Source organism: Falco cherrug, chromosome 6, assembly GCF_023634085.1.
Source record: "Falco cherrug isolate bFalChe1 chromosome 6, bFalChe1.pri, whole genome shotgun sequence".
NCBI lineage: Eukaryota > Metazoa > Chordata > Aves > Falconiformes > Falconidae > Falco > Falco cherrug.
The window spans coordinates 23,893,145-23,911,704 of NC_073702.1; positions in this window are offsets into that span (position 1 = coordinate 23,893,145).

Genomic DNA, 18,560 nt, shown 5'->3' on the forward strand with positions numbered 1-18,560 from the left:
AGCAGTGGCATAAAGTTGAAAGTTCCATGTATTCTATTACTTACCCCTTGACACATTCAGGTGTCTGCTGTTATTTTGGCAAACAAATGTATTTCTCAAATTATATTTCAGTCACCAAGACTTCGCAGCGATGAAAAAACCTCAGCATTGCTAGGGGAATTTGTAACATTGTTAAGAAAGGTAAGTATTTGGTAAGAAAGGTTGAACATATATACGGAACTAAAAATAGTTCATATATAAACAAAAACATGGTCAGTGAAGATACTAATTGGGCCATGTTTTAAGTGGCTTATGAGTTATTTTCCACATCAAAGCCACATGGTGTGATTGACAATAAAAGGATTAAAAGAAAATGTCTCAAACCTATGGCATAACTATAGGATTTAAAAGAAATCTGAAATGCAGGAACATTTCACAAAGAATAAAGCATCAAACTGGAAAAAGCCAGAGACCAGAAACAGAGGAAAAATCATTAAAAAATATATTTCAGGAGAGGAAACATCAAAACACTGTCTCTTTGCACCTTGTCAGGGATTGCTTGATTGAGTTATACACAATGGGTACCTAGGAATTTGTTTCCTAGAGAATAATGCTTTGAGCAGTATGTATTAGAAAAACCCTTTCAACCTTAAACATCAGAGCATTACCTTTGTAATTGACATCCATCTCATTGAGCTCATGTGGAGGAAATAAAAAACCAACCCTCTAACTACTTTTTGATTTCAGATGTTCTTAGAGCCTTAGATTGTTCTATAACCTCTCTGAATTGGGATTTGCTGTCGTTTTATGTTAATCTGTCAAATCAAAATGCTTTATTTACTAAGTATTTCTAATCAAGATGTCAGACCAAAATAATTCTTTTTGCTAATTTAGGTTTCTAGTCTTCCACTATGATTTTCAGCTGTAGAGACTGTAGGAAGTTTCTGTATACAGTTTTAATTTGATCAGCTCTAAACAGCACTGATATAAAGATTATTAAACCTTTATTATGAAAGTGAATTTACCAGTGAAGAGATTGAGGCATAGACCGTCCAGAGATGAGGTCTATTCCAAAGCTAAGTTTAAATTAATAAAAATCTTTGTGATTATTCTCATGATTTTGAACCAAAACTTTTCCACGCTGCCCCCACCCTAGTGATTAATCACTGGGTGATGAATTGATTGAGAGTAACCCTGCAGAGGACTTCAGTATACCAGTAAGTGAAACATTGCATATAAGCCAGCAATATGCACTTGTGTCCCAGAAAGCAAATCATGTCCTGGGCTGCAGAAAGTGTGGCCAGCAGGCTGAGGGAGGTGATTTTACTCTACTCCCCTTTTACACCGCTTCCCCTCTACTCTGCTATCATGAGACCCCACCTGGAGTACTGCATCCACCTCTGGGGTCCTTAGTACGGGAAAGACACAAACCTCTTAGAGTAGGTCCAGAGAGAGCTGGGAAAATCCTCAGAGGTTTGGAACACCTCTCTTGTGTAGAAAGACTGAGATAGTTGGAGTGGTTTATTCTGGAGAAGAGAAGGCTCCAGAGAGACCTCATTGTGGCCTTTCAATATCTAAAGGGGGCTCATAAGAAAGATGGAGATGGTCTTTTTACTAAGGCCTGAAGTGATAGGGCAGGACGTACAAATTTTAAAGTGGAAGAGGGTAGATTTAAATTTAATATTAGGAAGCAATGCTTTATAATTAAGGTGATGAGCCACTGGAACAGGTTGCCCAGAGAAGTTGTGGCTGCCCCATCCCTGGCAGTGTTCAAGGCCAGGTTGGATGGGGCTTTGAGCAACCCAGTCTAGTGGAAGATGTCCCTGCCCATGGCATGGGGGTTGGAACTAGATGATCTTGGGGTTGGAACTAGATGATCTTTGAAGATCACTTCCAACCCAAAGCATTCTACAATACTAAGTGGCAAACCTCATCCAATTCTTAGACCTTCTTTCTTTCAGCTATAAAATCTCACTTAGTTCTTCTATAACCTGACTGCAACTCATTGTCTAGTACTGAATCACCATGTACTGTTTTTAAGTTCAGCACAACAGGAAGGGGACAGCTATTGCTTCAAAATTTCTGATGGACATCTTGTTGTAAGGCTGTGAAATGATCAGGAAATGGAATTCACATCAGCTAGTTTAGTATAATGTTTGTCTAGATCTATAAAAACTAAAGAGGTAGCTGCATATTCTCCTTCTCTTCTCTTTTTAATGTTATTAAAATAGACACAAGATGTGCTAGTAGCTTTCTGTAGAATCACACAACTCCCAAAGGGAGTATTGCAATATGCAAGCTTTATCGCCCAAATGTTAAAATAAACATAACCAAACTCTTCCCAAGAGTGTATTTTCCATAATGAATATTTCATTAGACACAACACAAAGAAGAGGCAAATAAAATAGAAGGTTTTGGTGGGGTTTTGGGTTTTGGTTTGTTTTTCTTTGTTTGTGTTTTGTTGTGAGTTTTGGGGTTTTTTTTTGTTAGCTTGTTATTCAGAAAGAAAAAAACAAAACACAAAGAAACACAAACACATTTTATAACCTGACTGGACGTTATCCTGCTTGTTTCAGCTATGTTAAAGTAAATACTATGTTAAAAGCATTTAATTCACCTATTTACTGTATAACAAACTTCACTTTACTTCCTTCTTCCATGTTCTATCTGCTTTGTTTAGAGTATGCAGTGGGACCATCTGCCACTTTAGGTTTTTACAGTACTTAATTGTACAAGGAATAGCGTAAAGTTTGTCATTGCCTTGTGAGCTGGGTGTCACAGCAGACCCTTGTTCAGCTACCTGACTGAAGTCCTCAAATGAGGTAGGCAAAGGTAAGCACTGCATTGCTTAACCATGTCAAGCCTGACATGTTTCTGTGCATGTCTAGGAGCAAAATGGTAACATGTCCATTTATTTTGAAAAAGTGGGGGCACTCAGAGCTTATAGGAGTCTCCAGAGATAATGACAGCTGAATGGAAGCAGTAGGACTGCAACTTTGGATACTCTACTTGAATTCTATTGACTCCCTCTATGTGGATTAACCTCCGATTTTTGTTTCTTAACCTCTTTGTGTTCCTCAATAGTAAGGCTTGAAATATAGCGATCCTCTGGTGTGTTCATTTAACAAAATGAGTATCAAACCTTTGGGTCAGCCTGGAAATGCTACTCAAAACAAGCATTAATCATCTTCAGAGAGCTGCGGTGGAGAACATTTTCACGTGGATTTACTCCACTAATTAAGTGACCTATGTGAGACACCTCAGTTACAGGAACATTGTTATATAGTCCCCCTCTGCAGTCAGTGAAGAGAGACAGGCAACACAACTGGGTAATTCACAGTGATCAAATCAATGGTTTGAAACAGGGCCTTCTTTCTGAGAACACTATGAATCAGAAAGGAATGTATTTTTCATTCAAATCAACTGTGTAATGGACTAGCTTCCCTATCAGTAAATCGAATACCTTGATAAGTGCTGTATTACCTCAAGAATAAAAGGTATAACAAGAAAAATCATTACCTTACAATATATGCCAGCAATCTCGTGCTGTGAATTAAGTACATTTAAGTACAGAGATGATAACTGATTCTGGGATCAGCTGGATGAAAACAGCTTTTACTTCAAATCCTAATCCTGCTATGTAAATGTAAAAGGATTCTTACAACTCATTGCTATGTGAAAAACTTTGGGTCAGGTATATTTGAAAGACCAACAGAAGTGTGCACTAAAAATATGAAATCTATTTATTCTTCTATTAAAAAAAAAGGGTTTATAGGACACACTTTCTGAGATTCCACTTGTATCCCTGCTATGACTTGAATCTACAAAGAAAAAGCAACGTCACACAGTGACCTATGGTTGTCAGATTGAACAGAATGACTAGCAACAGATGAAAAAGCTCTCTGGCTTTGAAATATGGTAAAGTAGTGACAAATGCTTAAAGTTGCTACATGTGCTGGAATTTGTTAGACCATTTTTTCCCCATTTTGAAATAAGAGGCCATATCTGCTTATGTATCTAGGAAATAAGGCATAGTGCTGGAGGCTATTTTTTCTCTATTTAGTTTGTTCAAAGGAGAGATAACTATTTGTGATGGATCTTCCTGGAAAGCTTGAATAATTCCTTCTATTTTCCTCATTCTGTTCCCCTGTTGTCACCCACCTGTTTTGGGCAAAAGTACTAGCAAACCTAACTAAGACTCTTTTGGCTGAAAAAAATGTTTTCTTTTGGTTAGGATTTTTTTTAGCATTTGAGAAGGTGATCACATCCAACCAACAGAATCTAAGATATTTCCACACAAAACAGTATGTTAAACCAGATTTTATGCTACAAAGAGGTGTTTTAAACTATTGGTATGGGCTTACAGGCAGAGTCACATGTTACTTTAACTTGGCTTGTGCTTTTCCTTCTGTTTAGTTTCTAACTTGTTTCTATTAAAATAAGCATTAAAATTATGTACATCAGCTATTTACTCCTGTTTTGTGCTTTTCCTTTTAACTGCCTAATCCATTCAGACAAGATTCATGGTACAGAAAGCATAAACTTGCTTGTGATACAGGATGAGAAAACATTTGAAAACATCAATGTTGTCATTCATTATGGACCACCTCTGAATAAACAGCCATCTTTGCAGAGGTACTAGGATAATTAAGGTTAAAATTGATTTTTAATGCATTCTGTGAGATTAATTTGTTAGAAATTATTTCCAGTACCTCAATTAATATTTTGCTCTCTCTTTTTTTGTCATTAGGTAGGGAGTGTTTTGGGTATTTTTTGTTTCTGGCATAAGTAAGGGAAAAGCATGGACTCCAAAGAGAGCATTCAGCTGGTTCTTAAGCATCTGTTAAAGAACACATCCTGCCACACAGGTGTTTACTACCCAGGAAAAATTTATAATGAGCACACATACATTGTGATCTGATAAAATTCAGATGTATTTAAAAAAGAATCAATGGGTGTGTTCAATCTAGCATAAAAAACTGATAATGAAAAAGTACTAAATAGAACCATAGATTAATACAATAACAGGTATTACAAGAAATGTGTTTTCAATGTTATTTACACTAATTTGAATGAGCATGTCACTGGAGTTACAATGTTGCAAAATAAACATCCATAAGATCAAAATATGAAATCAAAACTGTATGGCACAAGGGACCTCTTTAAAGTTACAACATGGTATCTCATTAATCTCTACCCTTTTCCTTCTCTGTCTGCTTTCCACATTTCTAAAGCATTGGATTGGCTACAGGACACAGGAAGATTATTTTATATATCTCTGTTGCCTGGTATTTCGCTAGGAATTCTTGTGAAAATTAGAAGTCACTCTATGAGTGACTGCATGCCTATAAGGTATACCTGAATAAAATTAATTGTGAACAGCGTTATGAATACTCAATACCATCATTCCATAAGTCTTGTACCTAACCATAGTATTTGGACATTGATAAAAATTTAAATGCTGCAAGTGAAATATCCCCTATTGCCACCATTTACTAAAAAGAGAAAATCAGGTATGAATCAATGTATATGCAACAAATGTGTGGTAGATGTGGAGAACTTGTATCTATATAGATTTTCATACAGCATTTGATGCTCAGTCTCATAAAACTTAAATACATTCTGAAGGAAAGTTACTGCATTGATTAATGAAGGCCTATCAAAAAAATCTACTCTGTCAGACTGAAAGATACTATTTGGTGTGGGGAAAGGGTTATGTTAGATGTGATTTCATTTAGTATCTCTACTTGCTATTTCAAGACTAAATATTTGTGGTTTTCCAGGGCTAGATTCTCATGCACAAACACATAGCACAGCTTCATTGCAGGCTCTGTCTCTATGCCCATTAACAGAAATTTAGTTCTTGCATTTTTCTGATGGCAACTTTATGTCCAGACTACAGAATATAATCAACAATTTACTGCACAATTTGACAGCTTTGGCTGAGTTAATGATTCTTTTTAGAGAAAAAAACAGGAAACACTGAAGTTGGAGGACAGAAAAAAGCAGAAATGAAGATCAGGAAAATTAACAAAGGGATGGATAAAATAAATTAATAGTAAGAATGACTGGAAATAGAGGATAGTACAATATTAAAAAAAAAAAAAAAAAGTCAAGCCTTACCTACAAATTGAAGTTAGTTGACTTACTGCAGTGCTAAGTATTGCAATCATTGCAACTTCTCAAGTCAATATTTTGAGTCAATGTCTGAGACCACCTGAGGAATATGAAGGTGCACAAGTCCATGGGACCTGAGGAGATGCATCCATGGGTCATGAGGGAAATGGCAGATGAAGTATCTAAGGCCACTATCCATCACGTTTCAGTTATCAAAAGCACATCAGAGGAGGATTTAAGCAATACAATGAAGTAATTTTGCAGACAATCTAGAAGGATTTACAGAGGACAAAGAAGCTCATTTGAAAGTGGAACAAGAGTTTGGGAAAGGCTAGCATCAAATACTGACCAAGGGTAGAAAATGATCATTTAAGGTAATGACTGGAAGGTTGATTTGCCCAGGAGTAGAGTAAACTATGAAGGACAAAGAAAGCAAAGACAAATAGTTAATCTCTGGAAGAAAAGGGGACTGGTAGAAGCATGAATGGAGAGGGAGTGGAGAGCTTTTGCAATAGAGGGAAAAAGTGCAGAAGACCAGTGAAAAAGTTGTTACAGTAAATGAGAGAGAAGGTCCTAGAAGCTTGTCTGAAAGATTTATAGATGATCACCTCAATATGAAGGATAATTTTGGGGGGCTGGCACTAATCTCTTTGCTAGCTTCAGCTGTATAAATTCCAGAGTTTTATTGAGCTGTTGCCAACACTGAACATTTAGTCATTGCAGGGGTTTGCAAAGGTGGATGTAGTAGCTATCACAGTATTTTCAGATTGTACTTTCAAACATGTAACCAGTTTGATGGTTTGACTGCTGACGTATCTACTGGCTGCACATGCAAGGATTTTCTCCTGGATCTGTTAGTATGGCCTGTTTCCCTAGGATGGAGTCATTTTGGGATTAATTGCTCAGCAAAACTATGGCTGAAGCAGAGATTCACATAGACACAACCAGGACAGTAGCACCAATAGCCGTGTTGAGTGAGACTATTGGCAGCATGCAAGGCAGAGCACAGAATGATTCAGTAGGGTTCCTAGTAGTATCACCATCACTCTTCCCTAAGAGAGAAAGGAAAGCATTGGGGAAAGAACAGGAATGAAAGAAAAGAAGGAAAAACCCCAGAAAACCAATTAAAAAAATCAGCCAAACAGAAGAGCCCCGGCAAAACCCCAAAGCTTTTGCACAAGTCCTTGAATGGTAAATGCAGAAAAGGTGGATTTACTGACGCTATTTGCTTTTCCAGGGCTGCCTCCATATGAATGAGTGGCTGTGTAACCAGCATAGCTTAATGAAAGCTTTCTTTAAAAAGACTTTAATATAATGATGGGGAAAACTGATTATTTGGAAGTTACTTTGAATGGCTTTTTGTTCATCTATAACTTCCTTGAAGTTCACCTGCAAGCACTTCTTTTCTTGGTTAAATCAGACAGCAGAGATGGGAGTTTACACTCTCTTCTGCCATTTTCTAGTCTCAAATAAAACATACTTATAGTTTAACCCAGATATTTTCAAAATGTGATACTTTTAAAAATAGTATTACTTGCTTTCAGAGTGTACAGTGTTACAAAGTTTGGTGTGAAAGCCACAAAGCCGTACCGCTTTAAAACTACATAACAATAATAATAAAACTAAATAATAATTAAAACTAAAACCTACATAATAATAATAATAGCAAGCTGAAATAACAATAGTTATCTTAATATCTTATTTATATTAATTGTAATATATTATAATTAATTATATTATGTGTCTACTTCATTTCATATATGTGTTAGAATTAATTATAATTATAATAATAGTATATTCAAACTATAACAATAGTCATAGTCACAGTCATAGTTATAATAAAATGGCAGACAACACTGTCATTAAACTACTGTGAGGAGAGAATTCAACACATATTATAATATCTATAAAATGTATTGATAGACGAATACATATCCTAAAAAAAATCACTAAACAGTTCTGTGGCCCAGATACTTGAGTTTTCAGCAGAAATTTCTACTCCATTCCCTTGATACCATTTCCTATCTGATAGCTGCCTGTACCCAGCAGGTTCGTGCAGTTTAACTCCATTTGTAATTTCATTCTGTATTTCAAGTTAACTGCTTAACTACTACGCAAAGGCAATACATAAACTTTTCTTACTCCATAACTTCCCCCCCCCAACATCCTTTCAAGGAGAGGATTGTTGGGGGGGGATACTTCATTATTTAATCTAACAGAAAGGTGATAAAAGAGACAGAAAGGAAAAAATGAAAAAAGAATAAATAACTGTAGAAATGTTAATAATTTTGAATGCAACTTTGCTTATTTGTAGTCCTTTAATTTGAAGAATGCTGCAGATATTTACAAAAATCCCAGCAGTTTTCAGAGAATTATTTGGATGATGAGTATAATTCTCCTTCTACATCAGAACAGTGCAAAGGTCCAAGCACCATTTAGCTCCCACTCCAACTAAAAAAAACAGAGCATTAACATGACTTCAGTGATGCATAACCTTGTGCAAGTCCTCTGCAGAGGGTGAGTTTCACCCTAAGGGAAGGTTAGGTAGTACATTGTGTATTTAAATAAATGGCTTCATTTGAAAATGCTCAGAATAACAACACTACAGGCCATTCTGTGCAGGAACATGTGAAATCTTATTCATAAACTGGCTCTCTGATAATGAAATACCTACCAGATTTGCATCTTCTTATAATCACCAAGCCGTTTCTGCACAGTGAATGACATACAAACCTCCAGCCTTCTTTCTAAACCCATTTCAAAGGATGCATTTTATACACCTGTAGGATTTATACATAATGGTGAGATAGGATTACTGAAGTTTTGCAGTGACAGACCCCAGCCTGTTGCCTTTGATGTCTCTGAATTGTATGTGTAACTCCTTGTTCAGATTGATACCTCTGTTTTGGCCATTAGATACTCTCCTGTCAGTCACCGAGTACACCATGGGCAAAATAACAGAAAAATGGAAGCCTTAGCCTTTCTGATCTGTTTGCCCATTTACACTGCAGTTACTGTTTCAGCCGTTTCATTATTCATATCAGTCTGGCAACACAAAAGAAGAATATAGAATAATTCAGACAGAGAAATGCCTGTAGAAATACTTTGATACATTCGACTGCTATTATTGTTCTTTTTATTCTTCTGCATTGTCTTCTGTTATTTTATTACCAGCACATGAAAATGAGAGTGCATCTAGTTTTAGTTGCCGCCTGTCCTCATCTACATTTCACTGTCTTGTTTCTGCACAAATACGAGTTAAAGCAAGTTTCAGCATGAATTTGCAACTCCTTCAGATCCTGTTTCTGCAAACTAAGTTCACAATTTTAATTTCATTCTTTCAGTGTCAATATTCTTGTTTTCCTGTAAAGAAAAAAATAGGAAAACTAAAGTAATAGACTTTACTCTGTTTCCTTTTTTTTCTCCATACCAAGAAATAAAGGAAACTACAAAATTTTAACTTTCCTGATTTTCTTTTCAGTGATATAGAAATGCTTTTTTGTATCAATCTATGACTTCCAGAAGCTAGAATGGTAACAACAAACGAATTTTCATGTGATGCCCTTAAACAGGAACCCAACTCTTCCTAAACTAATTATAGACATCTTTGATTAAGAACAGGGGGCTGTGAGTAGTAAAAAGCTATTGTAATTATCAACACTTTAGTTGTAAATGAAACATGGAGAGGGGTGAATTTTACTCCCTGATACAGGGGACTGGATTTCTTGTGACTGTTGCACCTCTGGAAGTATAGCTTGGTCTTTCCTATTACTTCCCCTTTCAGGCCTTGAAAGACAGTAATTTAATCCCCTTTTCCCCTAATCTTCTCAAGGTTAAACCCAGTTCCTTCAGTGTTCACATGTAATCTGCTCCAGTTTCCTAATCATTTTAGTGGCCCTTTGCTAGACTTATCCACTTTGTCATTACTAGACTAAAACTGGACAAAGAATCTCAATGCAGCTTAATAGATGTTGAACAGAGGGGAATAATCCCTTGCCTTATCCTGCTAGTTATGCTTATGGCAATTAAGTTTGGCCTTCGTCACTGCAAGGGCACATCACTGACTGATGTCAGCAGGTACAAATCCTTGTCCACCAGAACCCCCAGGTCTTTTTCCCAGTCAGTAAGTTCCCAGTGTGCAGTGGTGTAAAGGGCTACTACACCCCAAGTGCAAGACTTCACACTTGAACTTCACAACTTTCCTCTTGGCACATTCCTCCAATTGTTTAGGCCATCTGAGCCCCCAATGTACCACCCGTTCCTCCCCAGACTGGTGCTATCCACAAACTGCGACTTGCAAATGCCTGGTGCTCTTGAGCAGCGTGCTACGAAAATGTTTCTGAACATGCTTTGGTGCATATAGCTGTTTAGTGATTTTCAGGATGAGCAGGATGGATCATAAGAATGAGTCCATATGAATCATTCTCTTCTGAATATGCACTTAATCCTGCCTCATTCGTAACGTGGCAACTTGTGCCTTGTGTTTAATCTCCTTGTGCCTCAGTTCCTTACCAGTAAAAAAAGAGGTGATAGACATAGTGAAATGTTATAAAGGTAATTATCTCTGTTCTACCAAATGATATTTCTGAAACATCAAAATTACCATCAAATAAGAAATAACAATGTCTGCCTCTGACAAGCTATCATCTGAATGAGCAATTGAACTAAACTGGGCACCTGATTTGTTCTAAAAGTATCACAAAAAAAAGAAGAGACATTCAGTGCAGTAATAAATAGTGGACTAATTTGGGAAGGCCTTTTACTGCATGAAAGGTAGCGCAAAAGACAAAGCAGGGAATCTGACAACACTGCAACAGAATTAACTTTGCCGGAGAAAGTATTTATAGTTTTATTGCCCATTTGCTTTGTCCAGCAACATACCTGAATGAATGGTCATCCAGAAGAAGAGAAGCACTGACGCCTCTTGTTACTGGAGTCCTGTAAGTGTCACTCCATTATTTCTGTGTCATGTTTGGTTTTATCCCTCCTTTATCTCTTATATAAATTTATACAAAATCCTATCCCCCACCACCAAAAAACAACCCCAAAAACAAAAACCCCCAACCAAAAAAACCCCAAACCCCAATCAAAAAACCCCACCCTTTTCTCTCTAAAAAGGTAATATCCCATGTGAAAACGTAGTTTTTGCTAACAGGTTGTGAATACACACAAAATATAGAGTAGTTCGTATGCTAGTACAAGCATAGAGCATAGCTGGTTTATCTTTTCTATTTGCCTGAAAATTCTGTCTCTTCTGATGTAACTTCAATTTTCCTGCAACATATCACTACAATAAATCTTTTAAGAAAATCTGCTTTGATTATATGATTTAATAATATTACAATATTACAAATGGTTGTGATTTCATGTATTAGACCATATAATCTGTAGGGTCAGGTGAATAATTAATTAACAAAAATATTCAATTGACTTCCCATTTTTGCTTTATTTGTATTGTCTACCTATATATTAAAGCCTTCTCTACATTTTGCTTCTTCAAAGTTACTTTTTAGAACACAATTAGCAACTAATTCTTGGTCTCTGGTTTATTCATGAGTGATTCAGAGAGAGTTTTGTTCATTTGTGTTTTGAAATGTTAACTGTTGATTACTTAGTACTGAATGAAACTGTCAGCTCTAACAGTAAACTTCATCAAGAACTTTATGAAAACTTTAAAATCCTCTCATAAACCAAATTTATGTAAAAATTAAATCTTCTAATAGTTTATAACTGTCTTCCTAAGAATATTCAGTATGTGTGTGTTAACCAGTCAGATTTTTTCCCTCATTGGAAACTGTCTTACAATAATATGGGACAATTAAAATCGTAACTTCTTACATACTTGCTACAAAATTGCTTCAGTGAAAGAAAAGAAAAACATTCAGAAATATATTTGCATTTACAGGCTATGTGTTTTTGCTTTATAACAAAAGCAAATTTCGAAACAGTTTTGTTATTCATAACCAATGCTTTCAACTATACCTAAATTGATGAAATAACAGGGGATTTCCGGAAAGGCAGAATTTAATATATGTATGTGTTATTCTTGTAAGAAAGTTTAATAAGAAATGCCACCTTTTTATGTCATGCCAGCCAGTCCAATATTTTATCCAGCACAAGGAAGTGAACTTGCTGTTTTAAGAAATCTTTTCAGATTCCTTCTGCTGGAATTTTAATATTTGTTAAATTGATGAAGACCACGCAAGGAACTTGCAATCAGTCTTGCAAATTTCTAACAGTGTAACTCTAATAAGCTCAGACTTGAATCGTAAATCAAATTTTTACTATACAGTTGCCAAATCTCCAAGGAAAGTTTCTAGCACAATCAGTTCTAAAAAATTAGGAGACACCTGGCTGTCTAACAGGGAAATTAAAGCAAAATACAGAAATTCTGTAATTTTGCAACTATTAAAATGGCAACTTCAGTGTTGTGGGTGGCAGGAATTAAAAATATGCAGTCTAGGAAGTGAAACTCTAAACAAGCATATTTTTCATTTATTTTAGGCATATTAAATTCAGAGGGCGTTAAACAGCATCATTTTACCATACCTACCCGTAAATACCAGTTGGCGATTAAGTTTGTCACTTTGCTTGGTTTCTTTGTTAAATTCCAGGGAAATCTTGAGCCTCGTTTTAAGGGCTCTTGGACATTTGCACTTGCCACTAACATTAGCGTTCAACGTTGCTCCTTGCACAGGATTTATGAGACAAGGTGTTGGCAGTGGGGGACTGCAGAGGTGGCCCCTGTGAGAAGAGACATGGGGCTGCCCCATGCCAGACACAGCCACTTCCAGCTGGCTCCAAAATGGACCCACCTCTGCCCAAAGCTGAGCCCATCAGCAATGCTGGTGGCACATCTGTGAACACATATTTAAGAAAGCAGCACAGCAGCTGGAAGAGGGAAGTGAGAGAAACAACTCTGCAGACGCCAAGTTTGGTGAAGAAGGAGGGGTGGAGGTGCTCCAGATTCTCAAGCAGATATTCCCCTGCATGGGGATGACCATGGGGAACAAGGCTGCCCTTTGCAGCCCATGAAGGACCATGTCAGAGCAGATATCCACACAGCAGCCCATGGAGGACCCCATGCAGAAGGAGGCGGGTGTGCCTCTGAAGAGCCCATGGCAGAGATGAAGTGTTATAAACTGACCACAACCCCCATTCCCCATCCTCCTGTGCTACTCAGTGGGAGGAGTTAGGACAGTTGGGAAAGAGGGAGCAAAGATGAGCCTGGAAAGAAGAGGCAGGTGGAGGGAAGGTGTTCTTAATTTTGCCTAGCAAAGCTCCTCACTATCCTACTCTATTTCTAATTGGCAAGAAATTAAATTAGTGTTCCCAATGTTGAGTTTGTTTTGCCCGTGATGGTAATTTGTGAGCAATCTCTCTGTCTTATCTTCACCCTTGAGCATTTTTGTCTTATTTCTTTTCCCTGTCTTGCTGAGGAGGAGTGTGAGAATGGGTGGGTGGGCAACTGGCAGCCAGGTGAGGTCAATCTACCACTCTTGAACGTAATTTGGTCTGAAAATATTAAATATAGCACCTTTATAAAAGCTTGATTGGTTGAACGTTGTTTTTCAGTTTACTTACTCTAAACAGGCCATGATCTTTCCAGGAAAAAAAAAAAAAAAAAAAAAAGTGTTGACCAGAATAAAGAGCTCTGAAGAAGAGAAGAAGATGTTCCTGTAATTACCATGTTAGCCCTAGACTCAGAAACCTAGAAACAAACATTTTCTTATTTGATGATATTGACAAAGTACTATAGATTATGTAGGGAGTGATGGATCTGATTGTGAAAAATAAAGAAATTATCTCCATATGTTTGAGAAGAAAGTATGTTAGATACTGTGAAATTACTGGATATTACTGCATAATCACTAAAGTATTGACAGAATAGATAAGACATGAGCTGTGATTTTTGTCTTTTTTTCCCCTTCTTTTTTTGGTTCTCACTTAAAAAAATAATAACTGCTGGAGTAGCTAAAAAATGATAGTTTTTATTTAAAAATCAAAGTTTCTAGAAATGTTCTGTGAAGAGTAAAAATCCATTACTGGAATTTTATCCTAAGCTTAATTTTCTTATAATACATTTTAAACAAATTAATACCCTTTGCTATAGATGCCTTAGGACAGTTCTCTGCTCTGCAATGGTATTTGGAGCATTTGGAATTTGCATTTGCATTGCAAATAGAATTTGCAAAGGTATTTGATTTTTTTAACTTTCTTCCAATTTATCCAAATAGCTATTCCACAGTCTCTAAAATGTTTTGTTTTCTGAAGTACAAAGATAGTTCCCTTTTTTTTCACAATCTGATCCATGACTCCCTCCAAATTCCTAGAAATAGAAACTTCACCTTCTGATTTTCCAGCAAGACCTCTAACTTCCTCCAGGTGGGCATAACTTCCTGTATTGCCTACTGTGCCTACTGTGGGAAATATGTTACTAATATTAAGAAATATTATTAAACTGTTGTTATTGCAACCCATGGGGTGTACCTTTTTCTGATTCTCCTCTCCATCCTACCCTTGGGGGGACAGGGTTAGTGAGCAAGTGGCTGCATGGTACTTAGCTGTTGGCTGGGGTTAAACCACAGCAATACATAAGAAGGAATATCTCCTTATCCCCAAGGACAGGGGTAAAGATAGATATGTCTAAAGGATAGACAGTAAAAAAAAAAAAACGTTAAGCTTTTTGATTCTTGCAAACCTAGTTCAGATATGTAAGGGTGCTGGCTATTTACATAAATAAATAAATACATATTTAGACTGTCCAGAAACAATGCAAATTTTCTAGTATAGTCAACCAAGTACTAGAATCAGTTTTATACTGACCTGAGTCTCAAGCCATGTACTTTTACATATTTCAGTACGATTTTTTAATGTCTTTATATGTAATATCAATGGTGTTGAAGACATTTGACTTAACAGAGTATTGGCTATTTTTGGATGACTTTCATTGTATTTTGAAATGGTACTTTGTGTACAAAGTTAAAAATAACAAAGTGAACAGGGGGTTGAACTTGATAGTTTTTTGGGGCCCCTTCCAGTCTGAATTATTCTGTGATTCTGAGATTTTGCAAAAGTGATGGATGGAAAGAAAGGAACTCACAGATCACACGTCTGTAAAGCTTATAAATGATGCAGGTTGTCAAAAGCACAGTTCTTAATATGAAAGCCATCTGCAGAAGTTTATGATAATTCCAGTTCTTTATGACCTGATGGTGAGGGGGTTCTGAAACTAGTCATTAGAAAAGGTTGAGAGAACATATCTAGAGTAGCCTTATCTCTTTTCGGTCCTTGCTATTGATGGTACTTTAACAGTTCTTACTGTGGGCAATGCCATCAATTTTTAACTAGGAGTCCTCATTAATATAAATGGGGTTTTCTATTTAGCAAGAGATAAGACCCTGAGTTTTCACTTTTGCTTCACTACCCTTTTTCCTTGTGTTTTTTTCTCCTTACCTAAACGGACCTGAATATTTCCCCCTAATATTCTACTTCCATTTACTTTTTGCTTTAATGAATTACTTGATTCATCTCAAATCCATCACCTTGATAGCTGTAACTGTCCCCCCTGAAGCAGTAGTATACTGAAATCTGTACTTCTCACAGTCTCTTTCTCCTACATTTTTTCTTCTCTTGCAAGATTTAATTCTCAGTTCCACCAGTTGAGTTCTCTGCTCATTTCTTCAAGGGAATATGTAGTAGAAATACTTGATTTTCCCTATTCATGGAAATAAACTCTTGTCCAATTTATCTGCTTATTCTTTACCATAGATAAAATCTTCCACATTTGTAAATTTTAAACATATTTACTTAAACTATTATTTGCATCTTTCCATTTTATTTATATTAATTTTGTAGCAAGATGCCCAAATTAGATGGAAAATATCCCAAGTGGGATCTTATCAATACTTATCAGTCACATGTGCCATAGTATAGGAATAACAAGTGATCTCACATGTCAACAAGCTGTAACTTCAAGGAGCAAGTCACTCTGTGGAGTAGCATCACAGTGAGAGTTGTGTTTTAGCAATTCTAGCAGTGGTGAGATCATGTTGTTTTGTTCTAAGTAGAAATCTGCATTGATGTATATGGGTATTTCTGACTACTAATCAATGCAAATATCTGACCGTCAGTCTTCTCTTTGCTTTCATAGAGTTTATTTTTTCTTTCTCCTGGCAAATACAGACTGGTTTTCTAAGCTGCCATGGGCCTTTTGTTTTGAGGCCACACCACTGGTTTCCCCCTCTGTCTAATATTTGCCTTGTTTTTCTTTATTTTTTATCCTGAACTGATCCATTGAAAACTTGTGTTAGTTTTCTCAGAACTGATTAAAAATCTTATTTAAATAGATTGCAATTAAATGTATTCAGTTTAACAAGTTAAACATCAACACATTTCAGATATTTGTTGCTGTAAAATATTATTTACTATTGTCAGAGATACAATACCAGTTTTCCCACTTTTCTGTTTCCTTTATTAATAACAAATTTATACATAAACTGGACACCAGTGTATTCTCAGCAATACCATAATGAAGGCTTCCTTATCTTAGTGCAAGAGTACTAATGAAGGGATCAAAGTAAAAAAAAAAACCAAAAAAACCCAACCCAATAAAAATCAGTGATGGCCTGTTATAATTTCTTAATGGTGAACTAAAGAACAGATTTATTAGAGAGTTCTCATCAGTCCTTTCATTAATATAACATAGTTTTCTTAAAAAGGGGATTCAACATCATGGATTTTACTCAGTGCTTGGTGCTTAATTCAAGTCTGAAAATTGAGATTTTGCATTATGCAGCAGCATGTCTGGAGTTTCCAGAGAACAAGTGGAGTCATTACATGTGGCAGAGGATAGGGACACAGCCTTCTATTCTTGGGCAATAATTATTAATGAATTACAAGAAGCCTGACAAGTAATTCCTAAGTAAAAATGAGGTCGTGAACTATGTTTGTAACTGCTGGTTATCCAGGTCTTCTAGAATGGCTGAAATTTGAAATTTGATCCTGACAGCCATCAAAGCACTTCACTAGGCACCAAATCAGCTTATAAAACTTTATTTCTTGACTAGTACAACGTAGCTAAGACCACCCACACTTGGAAATGGGGAATTCCTAGCCTTAAAATATAGAAAGCACTACCCAAAGTTCATATGGTTGAAGACAACTTGTCTTAAATACCGTTAATAAGTAACTCAGATTTCATGTATATGCATATATTTTTCTCACTTTATTTAAAAGGTTTTACAAATTATTACACTAAATCTAGAATTTTAAAAATGTTGTTCAAAGTCTACAATTGAAGCTGATGATAAATAAAATATTATATACAAAGAGAAGATACTCTTTTAAATAGTCTTGTTTCTTTTAAAGTGAGAGACTGTTTTAAGAATGTGTTCAATTAGCCTATGTGGCGCATTTAATAAATCAAAAAGCTGAAACACAATTAAAGTATTATTTTCCCAAACAGTAAGTATGAGTAATTTCACTGAACTTTAACTAGCTAAAATGTATTTAATTCTTATCTGCATAAAGTTTCTATCCTATTAGGAGACAAAATTACTTCTAAGTGCCTGTTTCTCTGTGCTGACTTTAAACAAAGGCTAGAGTGATTCTTTTAAATACTGAAATTTACTATTGCAGTTTCCTTTTTTGTAACAAATTGGTATTATAAAGAATAAAGTTCTCATCTTTCTTACTTTTCATTTTGGTATTGCTTTTACCCTTTTATTAATGTCAGGTCTTTCAGATCTTTTAGGAGACAGTGACACAAATTAAATAGTTCTAGAAACTCCACTATGGATACCCATATAAGTGGAATTAAAGTTGAGATGACTATTTCAATGTCTGTGTTGCTTATGATATGTTAGCAAACCTGCCCTACAGATTGCACATTAATTAGAAACTAAGGGTTGGCAAGATAATTTCTTTCTTCCTTTCTCTACACTACATTACCTAGCCAACTTCAAAATAAAATAATTCTCCAGCATGTATCCTTCTTTAGGCTGATTTCTATTTTACAGAACTTCATTATATCCTTTAATTGTCAGCAAAGAAGAAAGCATGCTCCTATAAAACATAATCATGATAACATGAAAAAATGTTTCATTTTTCTTCATTATTTCATTTTTTCCATGTTTCTCCCTAACTTAATAGCTCTGTAGAAAAAACACTAGTGTATTTACAGAGTAGTAATATAGACTGATTCTATTTGCATCTGTATACTTCTTGCAATGCATGCCACTCTTCCTTTACAAATCACAGTCTAAGGTACTTCCAAATACCATTAACAAGAGACTGCTCATTAGATCAAACAATGTAATATTGCTATGATGGAAGTTAAAAACTAATTTGGTAAGGTATCATGATAAAACTCATTTTTACATAAAAGTTAAAATTAAACCCAGATCTCTGTAAGCAAGGGCTTCTTTGTTGAAAACTCCTGAAAATAAAGAAAAAACATAGGA